Below are 16,809 nucleotides of genomic sequence, written 5' to 3'. Positions count from 1 at the left end.
GCAGCGAAAAAGAAACTCCCTTGGTCCACTGAGTAAACAAAACTAAGGAAAGACGCCAGAGACAAAGGAAAACACTACTGAAAAGCAAATACAGCGGAAGAGAGGGAAGTAAGACTGTAAATATACCGTGATGCAAAGCAAAAATATGAAAACGAACTGTATATGACCAGATAGGATCACTGGAACAATTTTGTCAATACTCTGGCACAAAACAGTATATCATGGTACCCATTCAAACAGGTAAGATAAAGATACCGACAGTACTGTCAACTCTTACGTGCACAGATGGCACTATTACAAGGGCTGGAGATGTCGAATAGAGTACCTGCTGGACAAGCATCTTTCGTTGGCGAGTCGTGTGCATTCAGAGCTCTCGTAAAAATAGCTGTTTGACTGAGTAATAGCAGGCGTCATGTCATGGATTGCGCGGCCCCTCCCACCGGAGGTTCGAGTCCTCCCTCGGGCACGGGTGTGTGTGTTGTTCTTAGCATAAGTTACTTTAAGTTAATTTAAGTAATGTGTAAGTCTACGGACCCATGACCTCAGCAGTTTTGTCCCTTGGGAATTCGCACACACTGAGTAATAACAATTAAGGTAATATTATATCATAAATAAGCAAATTAATACCTATTGTAAGCTGTAAATTGAATGTTTCATATTTATTTGCGTATTTTTCGGGAAGAGAAACATTTCATCGGCGCGAATTTTGGAATAGGTTTTTGTTTACGTTGTCGTATATTGTAAGTTACGTGTCGTACATTGTAAGTTCCTTGTATAGATAGCCCTATTACCCAGGTGTGCTGATGACTGAGATCAACTAAAAACCTGCCTGACAGTTTACGCTGCCGCTGTGGGTTCGATGACCTTGGTAACATCGTCTCTCAGTCTGTGGAAGAGATGGGTTAACAGCTGCAGTAAATACATCAGGCGTCCTATCATTCTTTGGGATGGCGGCCTAAGTCGCTTGGAGTGGCTCATCCCTTACAGCGAATAAACCAGTCTTCCAGACGTTCCATACAACTGTAAACAAGTCACTAGGTCAAAACAAGTAATTAAAATTATATTCAGAAACGTACAAAAGCCTATACGGTTTATAAATGGTGGCAGTACACACAGCACAGACACACAAGGAAGTAGCCACAAAGAAAACACACATTTGCCTCCAGATAAGTAACTCTGTTGCAGAGGCAACGGAAAAAAGCATGCGAAGTTCAGAAGAACGCGAAATCCCGAAGATTGGATAAAATTTACAGACGCGCGAAATTTGGCACGGACTTCAATGTGAGATGCCTTTAATAGGTTCCACAACGAAACATTGTCTCGAAATTTGGTAGAAAATCCGAAGAAATTCTGGTCGTATGTAAAGTACACAAGCGGCAAGACGCAGTCAATACCTTCGCTGCGCAGTGCCGATGGTACTGTTACCGACGACTGTGCCGCTAAAGCGGAGTTATTGAACGCAGTTTTCCGAAATTCCTTCACCAGGGAAGATGAATGGAATATTCCAGAATTTGAAACACGAATAGCTGCTAGCATGAGTTTCTTAGAAGTAGATACCTTATGGGTTGCGAAGCAACTCAAATCGCTTGATACGGGCAAGTTTTCAGGTCCAGATTGTATACCGATTAGGTTCTTTTCAGATTACGCTGATACAATAGCTCCCTACTTAGCACTCATATACAACCGCTCGCTCACCGATAGATCTGTACCTATAGATTGGAAAATTGCGCAGGTCGCACCAGTGTTTAAGAAGGGTAGTAGGAGTAATCCATCGAACTACAGACCTATATCATTGATGTCGGTTTGCAGTAGGGCTTTGGAGCATATATTGTATTCAAACATTATGAATCACCTCGAAGGGAACGATCTATTGATACGTAATCAGCATGGTTTCAGAAAACATCGTTCTTGTGCAAGGCAGCTAGCTCTTTATTCGCACGAAGTAATGGCCGCTATCGACAGAGGATCTCAAGTTGATTCCGTATTTCTAGATTTCCGGAAAGCTTTTAACACCGTTCCTCACAAGCGACTTCTAATCAAGCTGCGGGCCTATGGGGTATCGTCGCAGTTGTGCGACTGGATTCGTGATTTCCTGTCAGGAAGGTCGCAGTTCGTAGTAATAGACGGAAAATCATCGAGTAAAACTGAAGTGATATCAGGTGTTCCCCAGGGAAGCGTCCAGGGACCTCTGCTGTTCCTGATCTATATAAATGACCTGGGTGACAATCTGAGCAGTTCTCTTAGGTTGTTCGCAGATGATGCCGTAATTTACCGTCTAGTAAGGTCATCCGAAGACCAGTATCAGTTGCAAAGCGATTTAGAAAAGATTGCCGTATGGTGTGGCAGGTGGCAGTTGACGCTAAATAACGAAAAGTGTGAGGTGATCCACATGAGTTCCAAAAGAAATCCGTTGGAATTCGATTACTCGATAAATAGTACAATTCTCAAGGCTGTCAATTCAACTAAGTACCTGGGTGTTAAAATAACGAACAACTTCAGTTGGAAAGACCACATAGATAATACTGTGGGGAAGGCGAGCCAAAGGTTACGTTTCATTGTCAGGACACTTAGAAGATGCAACAAGTCCACTAAAGAGACAGCTTACACTACACCAGTTCGTCCTCTGTTAGAATATTGCTGCGCAGTGTGGGATCCTTACCAGGTGGGATTGACGGAGGACATCGAAAGGGTGCAAAAAAGGGCAGCTCGTTTTGTATTATCACGTAGTAGGGGAGAGAGTGTGGCAGATATGATACGCGAATTGGGATGGAAGTCATCAAAGCAAAGACGTTTTTCGTCGCGGCGAGATCTATTTACGAAATTTCAGTCACCAACTTTCTCTTCCGAATGCGAAAATATTTTGTTGAGCCCAACCTACATAGGTAGGACTGATCATCAAAATAAAATAAGAGAAATCAGAGCTCGAACAGAAAGGTTTAGGTGTTTGTTTTTCCCGCACGCTGTTCGGGAGTGGAATGGTAGAGAGATAGTATGATTGTGGTTCGACGAACCCTCTGCCAAGCACTTAAATGTGAATTGCAGAGTAGTCATGTAGATGTAGATGTATAGTCGGCATGCTCCGATGGCAAAGGAGGCCCCCTCCATCTGCCAACAAGGGTGCAGAAGGGAGGGCAGTGGTCAGACACGCAGCGGGCCATCCTCATCACTCAGTCAAGGCCGTGAAGCTTCCACTGGGGGTCAGCTGTGTCTGACCAGGCTCGAGCTTTCACTTTCCATGCAGTCGTGCGTCTTGCATCGGATGAAGAACCTCGAACAATTTACAACATAACATTGGATATAAAATAGTGACGCTCCACATGAAACCTTTAGAAATGACAATCATATTTACATAAGGAAAGACAATCCCTAGTAAATTTGTGAAACTGCAGTAGTAATTACGGCCAGTTCATAGGCTGTGAACTCTGCAGTCCCTTCACCGTACTAAAAAGACAAGGGAAAAAAAAATGAAATAAAAGAGACCGTCACTCAAAGTCCTGAATCTTGATTGCAGATATCCTTTATCAAAGGAAATGGGCGTAAAAGAATATTGAAGTACGCTGTGTGACAGTTTCAGAGGAAACTAGCCACATAACAATACAAGGTGCAACAATAAAGTAACGAGACTGATGTGAAAAAAAAGGTTGCATACTGTGTTAGTCAAGTTTAGTGTTGTCTCCTTCAGAGTAGTACCATTCTGGATGCACACACTTTTTCCAGCGCTTCTGCCATTGATGGTAACATTTCTGGAACTCATCTACTGTAATATCCTCCAAGACTCTCGTCACAGGTTCTTTGTCATCTTATGTTGATTGAAAATGGTGTCCCTTGACCGCCATATTGACTCTTGGAACTACAAAAAAGTCGCACGGAGTGATATCTGGTGAATAAGGTGGCTGTGGTAGTACTGAAATTTGTTTTGAGTTTAAAAATTGCTGTTCTGATAGAGCAGTATGGGATGGCGCATTATTGTGATGCAGAATCCAATTGTCAGCAATGTTGGCACGGACACGAAGAACTCTTTTATTAAGTCTTTCTAAAATTTCTTTGTAGTAATATTGGTTAACTGTTTGTCCAGGAGGCACCCGCTGTTTATGAACAATTCCCTTGGAATCAAAGAAGCACACAAGCATGCATTTCGCTTTTGACTTTGACATGCGAGCTTTTTTTGGTCTGGGTGATCCCTTTGAACACTATTGCGAACTTTGGCGTTTTGTCTCTTGATCGTACAGAAAAAACCAACTTTCATCACCAATGACAACACGGCTCAACAATTCTGGATTGATTTCCGTTTGCTCTAACAGATCGGCTGCCACATTTTTCTGTGTTTCTTGCCGTTGTGATGTGAGATTTTTGGGGAGCATTTCTGCACAAATCTTTCTTATACCAAGATCTTCAGTTATTATTGGCCGAACCGTTTCTGGATTGATATTCAGTTCTTCTGCAATCATTTTCACACAGAATCTTCAGTTCGTACGAGTTCACACACCCTGGCCAAGTTGACATCCGTCCATGAGGTTGATGGTCGTGCACTGCGGTCTTCATCTTCAATATTCGTTCTCCCTTCACTAAACATTTTATGCCAATGAAAAACTTGAGCTCTTGACATAACCTCCTCTCCAAAAGCCTTCTGAAGCTTACCGTAAGTTGTCGTCGCGTTTTCACCCAATTTAACCCAAAACGAAATGGCATACCGTTGCGCAATATTATGCGGTTCCATTTCCGTGACGAGAGACACAAACAAGTGTTAACTTATTACAGCACAACTCACGACTGAGCAGTTGCATCAATGTGCCGCTTGGACTGGAAGAAGCTTATAGACCAAGGTCAAAGATATTGTGCCTACGCAAGCCTGCAGGGTTGCCACATCTTGCAAAGAAAATCAATCCCATTACTTTATTGTCGCACCTCGTAAGTGTCACACGTATAAAGAAGACATGTACAGACATATCTAAAAATACACTCCTGGAAATGGAAAAAAGAACACATTGACACCGTTGTGTCAGACCCACCGTACTTGCTCCGGACACTGCGAGAGGGCTGTACAAGCAATGATCACACGCACGGCACAGCGGACACACCAGGAACCGCGGTGTTGGCCGTCGAATGGCGCTAGCTGCGCAGCATTTGTGCACCGCCGCCGTCAGTGTCAGCCAGTTTGCCGTGGCATACGGAGCTCCATCGCAGTCTTTAACACTGGTAGCATGCCGCGACAGCGTGGACGTGAACCGTATGTGCAGTTGACGGACTTTGAGCGAGGGCGTATAGTGGGCATGCGGGAGGCCGGGTGGACGTACCGCCGAATTGCTCAACACGTGGGGCGTGAGGTCTCCACAGTACATCGATGTTGTCGCCAGTGGTCGGCGGAAGGTGCACGTGCCCGTCGACCTGGGACCGGACCGCAGCGACGCACGGATGCACGCCAAGACCGTAGGATCCTACGCAGTGCCGTAGGGGACCGCACCGCCACTTCCCAGCAAATTATGGACACTGTTGCTCCTGGGGTATCGGCGAGGACCATTCGCAACCGCCTCCATGAAGCTGGGCCGTCTTTCGCTCACGCCCCAACATCGTGCAGCCCGCCTCCAGTGGTGTCGCGACAGGCGTGAATGGAGGGACGAATGGAGACGTGTCGTCTTCAGCGATGAGAGTCGCTTCTGCCTTGGTGCCAATGATGGTCGTATGCGTGTTTGGCGCCGTGCAGGTGAGCGCCACAATCAGGACTGCATACGACCGAGGCACACAGGGCCAACACCCGGCATCATGGTGTGGGGAGCGATCTCCTACACTGGCCGTACACCACTGGTGATCGTCGAGGGGACACTGAATAGTGCACGGTACATCCAAACCGTCATCGAGCCCATCGTTCTACCATTCCTAGACCGGCAAGGGAACTTGCTGTTCCAACAGGACAATGCACGTCCGCATGTATCCCGTGCCACCCAACGTGCTCTAGAAGGTGTAAGTCAACTACCCTGGCCAGCAAGATCTCCGGATCTGTCCCCCATTGAGCATGTTTGGGACTGGATGAAGCGTCGTCTCACGCGGTCTGCACGTCCAGCACGAACGCTGGTCCAACTGAGGCGCCAGGTGGAAATGGCATGGCAAGCCGTTCCACAGGACTACATCCAGCATCTCTACGATCGTCTCCATGGGAGAATAGCAGCCTGCATTGCTGCGAAAGGTGGATATACACTGTACTAGTGCCGACATTGTGCATGCTCTGTTGCCTGTGTCTATGTGCCTGTGGTTCTGTCAGTGTGATCATGTGATGTATCTGACCCCAGGAATGTGTCAATAAAGTTTCCCCTTCCTGGGACAATGAATTCACGGTGTTCTTATTTCAATTTCCAGGAGTGTACTATGTAGTTTTTTTTTTTCTTACATTGTAAGTGACGTCAGAATAAGACCACGAGTCGTTGTTTGCCGTGATGTGTAATTTCTTATTCTTCAGGTCAACATACATTACAGTATTATCATCTAGTGTGCCTAGTAACGAAAGTCCATGATGATTGCATGATGGTCCACTGTACGAAGAGTATGGCAGTGTCGGCAAACAGGATGGTGGCATCAGCCCGTACCACTATAATCATGATAGACGAAGTTGTGGTGATGTTTGCAGGTACAGCAAATGCGTTGTCGACGAACTGGATTGGGGTGGTGAAGGCACTGTCATCATCTCAGGCCACGGAGTTGCGCCAAAACGATTCGTATTTATAGTCGAAAACCACATTCCTTTGCTTATTACAAGCAATAGGGAACGAGGATGATTATCTCTGGTGATGTGGTTTTTGGAAGGATAGCACCAGCTCACGGCTGTGTGTGTCTTACCTCACTTCCACCGGTGTTCTTAAACGCGGGATTGCATTTCTGTGCAGGTGTGCGCGCTGGTCCGTCACATTATTGGTGGCTGAATGCAACATATCCGTAAATGAAAGAGAATAATTTTTCTACGCTTTGAGACTTGCAGAGGAGTGCGGGCGTTATCAGCGGAGTTTTACCCACGCCTCAGACGCCGCTCTGTTCATATAATACCAAACATAGTTTTGTAATTCTCCTTAGCAGGTGTCCGTTAGCGCAGAAGCCATTGATTTCGTATGTAACCATCAGACATCATTTTGAACAGTTCTCGGGTATCGTCGTAATTTCTCCACAATATTTCGGCAGACGTACACGCTGCCATCTTCAGGTGGTTCCTGACAAATGCTGTGCTGTTCCTCTCGGCGCCCTATATATACTAGCCGTTACCTCCTCCACCGTTCCTCTCCTGCTGTCTTCGGTGCGGCCGGCGCGGCGACTACTGGACGCTGCGTCATCGAGAAGTTCGTACATTTTTCTCTTATATTCTGAGTGCAGGAAGGAGACCCGACAAGTCGCCTCCAAAGAAGAGCCGTTGAACTTCTTCGCAGTACCTTTGATGGAAAAACTGTCAAGAAACTTCGATCACGAGCGGCTGCACCGCCACGACTGTATGGGCTACCAAAGGTCTACACCTGTGCGTCCAATAGTCAGCAACATAGGAGCAGCAACCTATGAACTGGCCCAACACCTGACGGGTCTCTTTAGTCCATTTGTGGGAAAATGCGAACACCACATCCGCAATTCACTCCAATTTGTACAACGTATACAAGAACTTCGGCTCCAGGTTAGCGACTTGTTAGTGAGCTTCGACGTGTCCCTCTTCACTAGGGTATCACTGAAAGACTCCATCGATCTGATAAGCAATAAATTCGACAGCAACCTAACAAGGCTTTTCGAGTTCGTGCTCACCTCAATATATTTCCTGTTCGACGGTAATTATTATGAACAGACAGATGGCGTCGTCATGGGATGCCCGCTTTCACCGATTGTAGCCAACTTTTTATGGAGAATTTCGAGGGGAAGGCACTAGAACAAGCCAAACAAAAACCAACTTGTTTCTTCCGCTACGTGGATGACACGTTCATTGTTTGGCCACATGAACGGGACAGCTTAAATGAATTTCTCGAACACCTCAACTCGCTCCACCCCAACATACAGTTCACGATGGAGGTGGAGCAGGATGGTGCCCTACCGTTTCTTGACGTCCTGGAGAAACGGAACCCTGACGGCAAGCTGGGTCACAGTGTATACAGAAAACCTACACACACCGATTTGTACCTAAATGCCTTCAGTTGCCACCACAGCTCCCAGCGTGAATGCGTTTTGCGCACACTTGTTCACAGGGCACGATCGATCTGCGATCAGGAGAGCCTTCCAGCAGAACTGCAGCACCTCGAGACAACATTTCGGAAAAATGGGTACAATCAGAAGCAAATAAGACACGCACTCAGACAGACTGCGCCAAGACAAGAAGAAGAAGAAACAGAAGAACACAAGTCAATGGCGTGCATTCCGTTTGTCTGAAACACCTCAACAAAAATCGGTAGAATCCTGGGGAAACAGAATATGAAATGTGTATTCCGACCCCCTGCAAAAACCTTGACTCTACTGGGTTCAGTGAAAGATGATCTAGGCCTTCGAAAACCAGGGGTTTATCAAATTCCCTGTCAGTGCGGAAAATCATACATTGGGGAGACAGTCCGCACTGTAGAATAGAGGTGCCGTGAACATAAGCGCCATACCGAATTACGCCAGGCCAGTAAATCAGCCGTGGCTGACCATTGTATAAAGACTGGCCATACCATGGACTATGAAAAAACAAAAATACTCTGTCAGTCCTCCTACTTCCCTGACTGCGTTACTAAAGTGGCCATCGAAATCCGACTATAGGACGATCTAATTCAAATGGTTCAAATGGCTCTGAGGACTATGGGACTTAACATCTGTGGTCATCAGCCAACATAACTTAGAACTACTTAAACCTAACTAATCTAAGGACATCACACACATCCATGCCCGAGGCAGGATTCGAACCTGCGACCGTAGCAGTCGCGCGGTTCCGGACTGAGCGCCTAGAACCGCTAGACCACCGCGGCCGGCGACGATCTAATTAATAAAGACAGCGGCCTTTAATTTAGTCAGGCTTGGAACCCTGCACTTAGCCTGGAGGGAAAGATGCGGTCCCAAAGATCGAGGACCGCCCCCGACGGCGGCAGCAGGGAGACTGCAGACCCCAGTTCAGACCCAGGCGCCGCTTCCCCCACCACCTCCAGTAGTCGCCGCGCCGCCTGCACCAAAGACACCAGGAGAGGAATGGTGGAGGGGGTAACGGCTAGTATATGTAGAAGCTGAGAGGAACAGCACAGCATTCACCAGGAACCACCTGAAGATGGCAGCATGTACGTCTGCTTTTTTTTTTTTCTTTATTGATTTTCAGTTCCCCCCGAAGGGGGCGGGCTGGCAGCAGCTTACTACGCTGCTCTACAGCCTACAGACCTTTTTTTTAAATAAAGGAAGAAGAAAGAAACAAGGAAACACAGGCGATAAAATGGTGATTTAAAGTGGAAAATGGCGTAAAATTGCGGAAAGTTAAAACAGAAAGCAAAAGGGGTTGGCAATGTAGATAAAATACACAGGAATCAGACAAGTAACATAGTAGACACACAATTAAAAAACATGGCGACCGTCTGGTTTCTGTTCACAAGAGATAAAACGCACACCCAGCGACAGTATGATGGCCGTTCGCAACAAGTCCCAAAAAACACAACACGGAACACTCACTGTAAAACACGCACTGGAGAACACTCACTGTAGAACACTGCACGAAAGTGGCAGCACAAGGACGACACTCCCGAGCCAAAGGCAGATGGGGGGGGGGGGGACCTGTAGGAGGGGGAAAAACAAGGAGGGAGGAGAGAAAAAAACGAAAAGGGGGGGGGGGGAAACAAGAAGGGAGAGGACTAATAAAGGGGGAGAAGGGCAGACGCAAGAGGGAATGAGAGGAGGCAGAGGAGGGAAATGTAAAAGGACGCGGGGGAGAGAAGGGGGCAAAGAGAGGGGAGGTGGGGAAGAAAGAGGATGGAAGGGGGCAGAGAGGGAGCCCGGGGAAAGGACAGAGGAAAGGAGGGGAAGTGAGAATCAGAGTTGATAGGAGGGATAAATGGAGGGAGAGAGGGCATCATCCAGGAGGGAGAGTTGATGGAAGCCACCTTGGGAAAGGAGATGTAGGGTGTAGAGAGGGAGGGTAGGGGGGACACAAGGGTGAAGACGGGGCAGGGGGCGGGGATCGGAGAGGAGAGGAGCAACCAGGGGGTGAGGGGGTTCAAGACGGCGGGAGGTGTAGAGGATGCGGATATGTTCGAGGAATAGGAGCAGATGGGAGAAAGGAATGAGATCATAGAGGATCCGCGTGGGGGACGGGAGGCGTATACGGAAGGCGAGGCGGAGTGCATGACGCTCAAGGATCTGGAGGGACATATAGAATTTGGGGGGTACGTCTGCCGAAATACTCCGGAGAAATTACGACGCTACCCGGTCGGATACCCGAGAACTGTTCAAAATGATGCCTGATGCTTACATACGAAATCAATACGCCGGGAAAACTTCAGATCGCATATCAGGCTTCATTTCTGAATGTCCGGTAGCTACTATGCTACACACTACTTTCACAATAATAATAACGAAATTTAGAGAGAATAATTGTTTACTCTCCCAGCGAGACACCACCTTAGAGCTGTGCATCGCCCAGAAGTGGACAGCCGTTATCAATCATGTACAGCACACCTATAGCCCTGCGAGAGCTGCTCGTTACTAGCCTCTGGAATATATTAAAAATATGATAAAAACCCAATGTTGTTTCCAATAGCCCTTTGCGAAGAGTGTTTATAAATCACTGTGTGATATTATATATGAGTACACCGACAGCACAAGTTTGCGTAATCGTTTTCCACGTTAAATAATTAAAAGAATACAAATACAGGTAATATTTTGCATTAGTCCTCCACGAATTAAACACAGTTTTGTGGATTATTCGTATCGGCAGCAAAAACCTTTGAGAAAAGACCCAAGATAGCAGTATCTTTGGTCATACCCTCTAACTGTGAACTGCATTTCAGTTACACTAAATGAAGGAAAACCACTTTAATGTCACCCAAGTGCACTTCATAGCAAGAGTGTAATAGCTAATTTAAAAAAAAAATGTATGACGGGAAAACATTAAACATTAAAACTACTCGCTGGTAACAGGAGGCCGCAGCATGGCAGATAGAGCTATCGGGAGTTCCTGGCGATTCAGCTGCGACGGACGTAATCTACCGCTCAGCAGCGATAAGACATAGTAGTAATCATGATAACTGCATCTCTGGACGTCCCTCTCCAAAGGACGTTAACTCTCCCCCAAGACGGTAAACTGTATAAATGGTGTATGTGTCGAAACCTGTATATTTTTCACAGCTGATACTATCAGAGAGTGGAATCGAAAAAAAATAGTTAAAAGTAAGATAATAAAAAATTAAACTAACGTCGAGCATTAGCATTAGGTGCTAGTCTAATCCATGTAGATAAGATATGTATGCTTCCCGCCGTTTACCCTCTATAAGTAAACTTCTTGCTATTTCATCAGTAGTTGTGTCAGTATGTGATCCAGGTGCATCGCTTTTCGTTAATGGAATCGTGCCACTAAATATTTTACGAGTCCAATTACATATGACTGCAGCTTGCATACATTGGAAGAGAATACCACAGCATTCAGAATCCAAATAAATAACATCACTGTTTCCTCTCTCTCTCTCTCTCTCTCTCTCTCTCTCTCACACACACACACACACACACACACACACAGAACTAGTGAGAATATCACAATTGAGTCCTTTCTTTATATCTCTCTCGCTAGAATGCACCGTATTTCTACTATTAAAGCATATCAGGTCAATCCCTCGTTCATATCTGTTCGATACATTAAGAACCTTCCAATTACCCACCTGTTTAATGCTTTTTTCAATTTCTAAGTTTATGTGCCATATCATGTCTCTCTCTCCCTCTTTATCAGTAACAAACTTTATTTATTTTTCTTCCAAGGGGTCCCTGAGCTCTTGCAATCCTTATCCCAAATCCCTCAGTCAGTTTGGGAGCAAATGGTGCAGTGATTCTAATAGTTCTCTTCCTTGGTAAAAATTTGTAGTTTTCTAGGAAAGTATCCACAAGATCTTCAGATCTTTTGATCTTGTGTCTATGGCACAAATTTTGACTACTTCCTGTTTATAAATACAGATATCCTGTATGATCAATTCGTATCTTCACTTTACCGTATTTTTGTGATTTCTTACTGTTTTTCATATTTTTCCGCATTTTTCTACTTTCCGTTTTCCCCATATTTTTCCATATTTTTCGAGTTCTTCCATATTTTTTCATATCCTGTACGTAAATGTAAAAATGTATATATACTGTTATTGTTTACATCAGCAGATGTGGGTTGCTATGGTATTTGTTTTACTATCTAGTTGCCACACAGAGCTGCAACCCAGTCAGTTGTCTATAAACAACTCTTCTTCCAAATATCAACTAACATAAGACTAAGTGCCAAAGCGAAAGTTAAAACACGTGTACATACTTGAATCGCTGTGGAGGTAGAGTGTAGACTTTATTCTGTTATAAACTCACTCGAAGCTCCGTCACATTATTTTTGTGTGTCGGTTTTCCATGGGGGCCCACATTGTCCAGAATAGGTTTGGGGGTAGAGTTTCGGCAGCCGACTGAAGGCTGAGCCATCAGTAATATGTCTGGAATGTTGTACGAAGTGGATCCACGAAAGTTATGTCTGGCGACATTGGATCCACTAGCATTACACCTGGGATAATGTTCCTTATATAACCACCTGCGTTATATCTGGGATAGAGTCCGAAGAACTGATCCACATGCATTTCGCCTGGGTTAGCATCCGAATGTGCATCCACCACAGGAGGCTTAGGGGGAGTAGGGAGTGGGAAACTCTGTGCGTGGGTTGGGGTCTGCATCGCAGCTGGAGGAAAAAAAAAAAAAGAAAAGAAAAGTCGATGGCTTCTGTGTTAAAACACACTTGCGAATTCTCGTTACTAAAGTATCTTTGGTATTCTTAGAACACAGTGACAACGGCGTCTCAGGCTTCTCTTTCAACAACGGATATGTTGCATTCCACCAGCGTCCATGTGATGGTCTAGCGCGTACATCTACACAGGAATGTAATCCTAGTTTTAAGAACACTAGCGGAAGTGGGGCAAGGCAGAATTGCCTACGAAAAGACGTGAGCTGGCGCTATCTTGCCTATAACCACGTGACTAGAGATAAGCATCCTCGATTCCTATCGCTTGAAATAAGCAAAGGAATGTGGTTTTTGGTTACAAATAGGAGTAGTTTTTGCACAAAAAATCATTTCAGTCTGAGTCCTAACAGCAACATCAATAGCGCTGACAGAATCAGCAGAGATGAAATGCCGTAATGGAAATGGTTATGATGATGGTTGATACTTCATCAGGGGCCAATAAGCATCACCAATTTGGATCTAGTGATCCTGCAGGTATGTATCTAAGATGATTTTGTCCATGTTTGTGTGTGTTCGTTATAGCTCCAATCTGATGATTAATTTCTTCTCCTTCTTCGTCTTCTGTTCCAGATGTGACGGACAAGTGCAGACTCCTCCACGACCTTGCATGATGACGATGCTTTCGCCACCCGAGTCCAGTTTGTCGACGATTGATTCGCTGCACCTGCAAACATCAACACCACCCAGTACATCATCATCAGTGTGGTACAGGCTGATGCCACTAACTCATTTGCCATCACAGCCACACTCTCCACACCCTGAGCCATCTTTGAATCGTCATTGACCTTCGTCTCCAGGTGCACTCGATGATAATACTGTGATGGTAATTAATCTGCAGGACAAGGAATTACAAGATATTGTGGCAAGCAACGACTCACAGACTTATTCAAATGCCACTAATTTTCAACATAACTAAAAAATATAATTAGTTATAATAAAGTTTTGCATATAATTATTTTTACACATGATACTTATCATTTGTTTTCTTTTCAGATGAGATGGAGGACATACGCAGACACAGGTTTCCACCTGAACAACAACTCCATAACTCAATACGATGATGATGCATTCGTCACCCCAGCCCAATTTGTTGATGATGTATTCGCCACACCTAGGTAAACCACCACAGCCTGGCCTATCATCATCAAAACAGTATGCACTGATGACACATAATGCCACCCCAAAACATCAGGGAACCTCCACCTTGCTACACTCGCTGGACAGTGTGTCTAAAGCGTTCAGCCTGACCGGGTTGCCTCCAAACACGTCTCCGACGATTGTGTGGTTGAACGCATATGCGACACTCATCGGTGATGCAAAATCCTGAGCGATCCATTTGGCATTTTGTTGGACCTATCTGTACCGCACTGCATGGTGTCGTGGTTGCAAAGATGGACCTCGTCATGGACGTCGCGAGTGAATCTGCGTATCATGCAACCTATTGCGCACAGTTTGAGTCGTAACATGACGTCCTGTGACTGCACGGAAAGCATTATTCAACATGGTGGTGTTGCTGTCAGCGTTCCTTCAAGCCATAATTCGTAGGTAGCGGTCATCCACTGCAGTAGTAGCCCTTGGGCGGCCTGAACGAGGCGTGTCATCGACGGTTCCTGTCTCTCTGTATCTCCTCCATGTCCGAACAACATCGCTTTAGTTCGCTACGAGATGCCTGGACACTTCCCTTGTTGAGAGCCCTTCCTAGCGCAAAGTAACAATGCGGATGCGATCGAACCGCGGTATTGATCGTCTACGCATGGTTGAACTACAGACAACACGAGCCATGTGCTTCCTTTCTGGTGGAATGACTAGAACTGATCGGCTGTCGGACCCCCTCCGTCTAATAGGCGCTGCTCGTGAATGGTTTTTTACATCTTTGGGCGGGTTTAGTGACATCTCTGAATAGTCAAAGGGACTGTCTCTGTGATACAATATCCAAAGTCAACGTCCATCTTCAGGAGTTCTGGGAACCGGGGTGATGCAATTTTTTTTTTTTTTTTTTTTTTGTTTTGATGTGTGTATTACACTGCACCATATCTTTCATGGGACGCAATGTTAAAAACAACACATGTCAGTATGGAACTGTTGACTGAGATTCATGCAAGACTTTGAGCAGGGCATGTACAGGTACAGCAAAGGGAATAACAGTTCAGTGAGTGAAGAGGTACAGAGGTCATCTGACGAATTTATTTACATCTTTTACTTGCATGTAAAAATCTCTACAGGCACACCATGCAACAAAGTCGCGTATGGAAGATTGTGATGGATGTCTAAAGAGGAAATCGCTAGACTGAATGAAAAGATCCATGATATAGCTGAGAACTCCAGTGAAGGATACAATGTGGACGCAAATATGTTATGTGCCACTGATTTGCATGATATGCATTTGGACTTGTAGCTATGTCCAGACACCTAATCTCATATAATGATTCCATACCAAAGCTGTTGAAAGCGCTGGGGAACAAACATTGTCATGTTCCGCACTGCAGAAACCTCGAGAATGTGTTAGTTTGGGGATGGAACCTATTAGAATGTTCTGAGGCATATTATTGAAAGCACCGAGCAGATGGCTCTTGTTTTGTGTGACTCTGAAACAGATTTTAACTAATTAATGTGTAATTCAATTTTCCGAAAAATGTTAGAGCGTATCATGAAATTCTTTTAGTTTACTCTGTGGAGGAAGAGATCGTTATGGCGCAAGAGGCTACATCGTCAAACCAAATTTCAAGAGGACCAACATCTTCAGTGAAGTACTAGTCTCTTTAGAGATGGCCAGCATTTCAGTGCAGTTAACGAAGCCTGTCTATATCACTATGTGTGTTCCAGACTTTTCCAAACGCCACATGTACCGATTCCACTAAGAATTTGCAAAGTCAAACTTTGATCCCAAGTTACTTTATATGGAAACAGTTTCGTCTACTGGGTGAAAGGCTGTGCTCCACATGAAGTAATTATGCAAAATCACGAAGAACTCGACAATTCTGGATATGAAACCGATAATTCTAATGGAATAACACTACAAGACAAGAAGGTAATTGGCATGATGAAATATGGGGCACATAGTTTGCAGATTGTGGAGTTTGTGGGGCTCATGTCGAAAATGTATACCTATTGCACAGATGCAGACCCGAGGCAGATGCAGGCTAAGGGTGTGAACTTTGGGGTGTTGAAGGCTCTCACAGACAAGGATTATAAGAGATGCCTGATCGAGGACTTTAGTCCTCGCTTTGTCATCCTCAAATTGTTTAAATACAGTGCAGTCAATTTCTCAACAATTTTTTTAAATAAATAAATAAACCATATCGCTTGTACTGACTTGTATTCGATAAATTGTTTAAATAAACAATATTCCACATATTACTTGTCTACCAGAAACTGTTTAAACAATATTCCATACACTGCAATCGATTTCCTGTCAAATTTTTGAAATAAACAAACAGTATGCCATACACCACCTTGTGTCAAATAAATTTTTTAAGTAAACAATATTCCACACATTGCCTTGTCTAACAGAAACTGTTTAAGGAATATTCCATACAGTGCAATCGAGTTCCTGCCAAATGGCCAACAATCCCGCAAATATCCAGACAGGGGAGTGGTAGGGGAGGGCTGAGGGTTTACCAAAGAGGGAGTGCTTAATTAATTGATTGATTTAATTAATTATTCAGTCAAACTGCTAGAGTAGGAGGGGCTATTCGAATAACTCAGGCCTAGAAGTATACTTATATCAGCAAGGAGAGTTCCCAGTGAGGGTGGGGGAGGGGGAGGATCGGGTGGGGAGAGGGAAGTTAAATACATTATCGCCAGGGGGTCAAATTCCACTTAGCAGAACAATAGGTTAAGGACCTGTCAATCAAAAGAGAACAATAGGTAGGCCC

At 44.9% G+C, this 16,809-nt stretch overlaps 1 long non-coding RNA gene across 1 annotated transcript in view; it reads left to right on the top strand.

Annotated features, from left to right (window-relative positions):
* LOC126249552 (uncharacterized) overlaps window positions 1-14,296 on the top strand; it is a 447,450-nt gene extending 433,154 nt beyond the window's left edge. Inside the window, exons 3-4 of the long non-coding RNA XR_007545611.1 lie at window positions 13,505-13,757; window positions 13,928-14,296. This is a non-coding gene — a long non-coding RNA (uncharacterized LOC126249552). The remainder of the gene's footprint in view (window positions 1-13,504; window positions 13,758-13,927) is intronic.
* Window positions 14,297-16,809: the final 2,513 nt, after the last annotated feature.

The sequence above is a fragment of the Schistocerca nitens genome, chromosome 3, assembly GCF_023898315.1.
Source record: "Schistocerca nitens isolate TAMUIC-IGC-003100 chromosome 3, iqSchNite1.1, whole genome shotgun sequence".
Lineage (NCBI taxonomy): Eukaryota > Metazoa > Arthropoda > Insecta > Orthoptera > Acrididae > Schistocerca > Schistocerca nitens.
The sequence above is the reverse complement of the archived record's forward strand: the minus strand, read 5'-3'. Positions and strand labels throughout refer to the sequence as shown.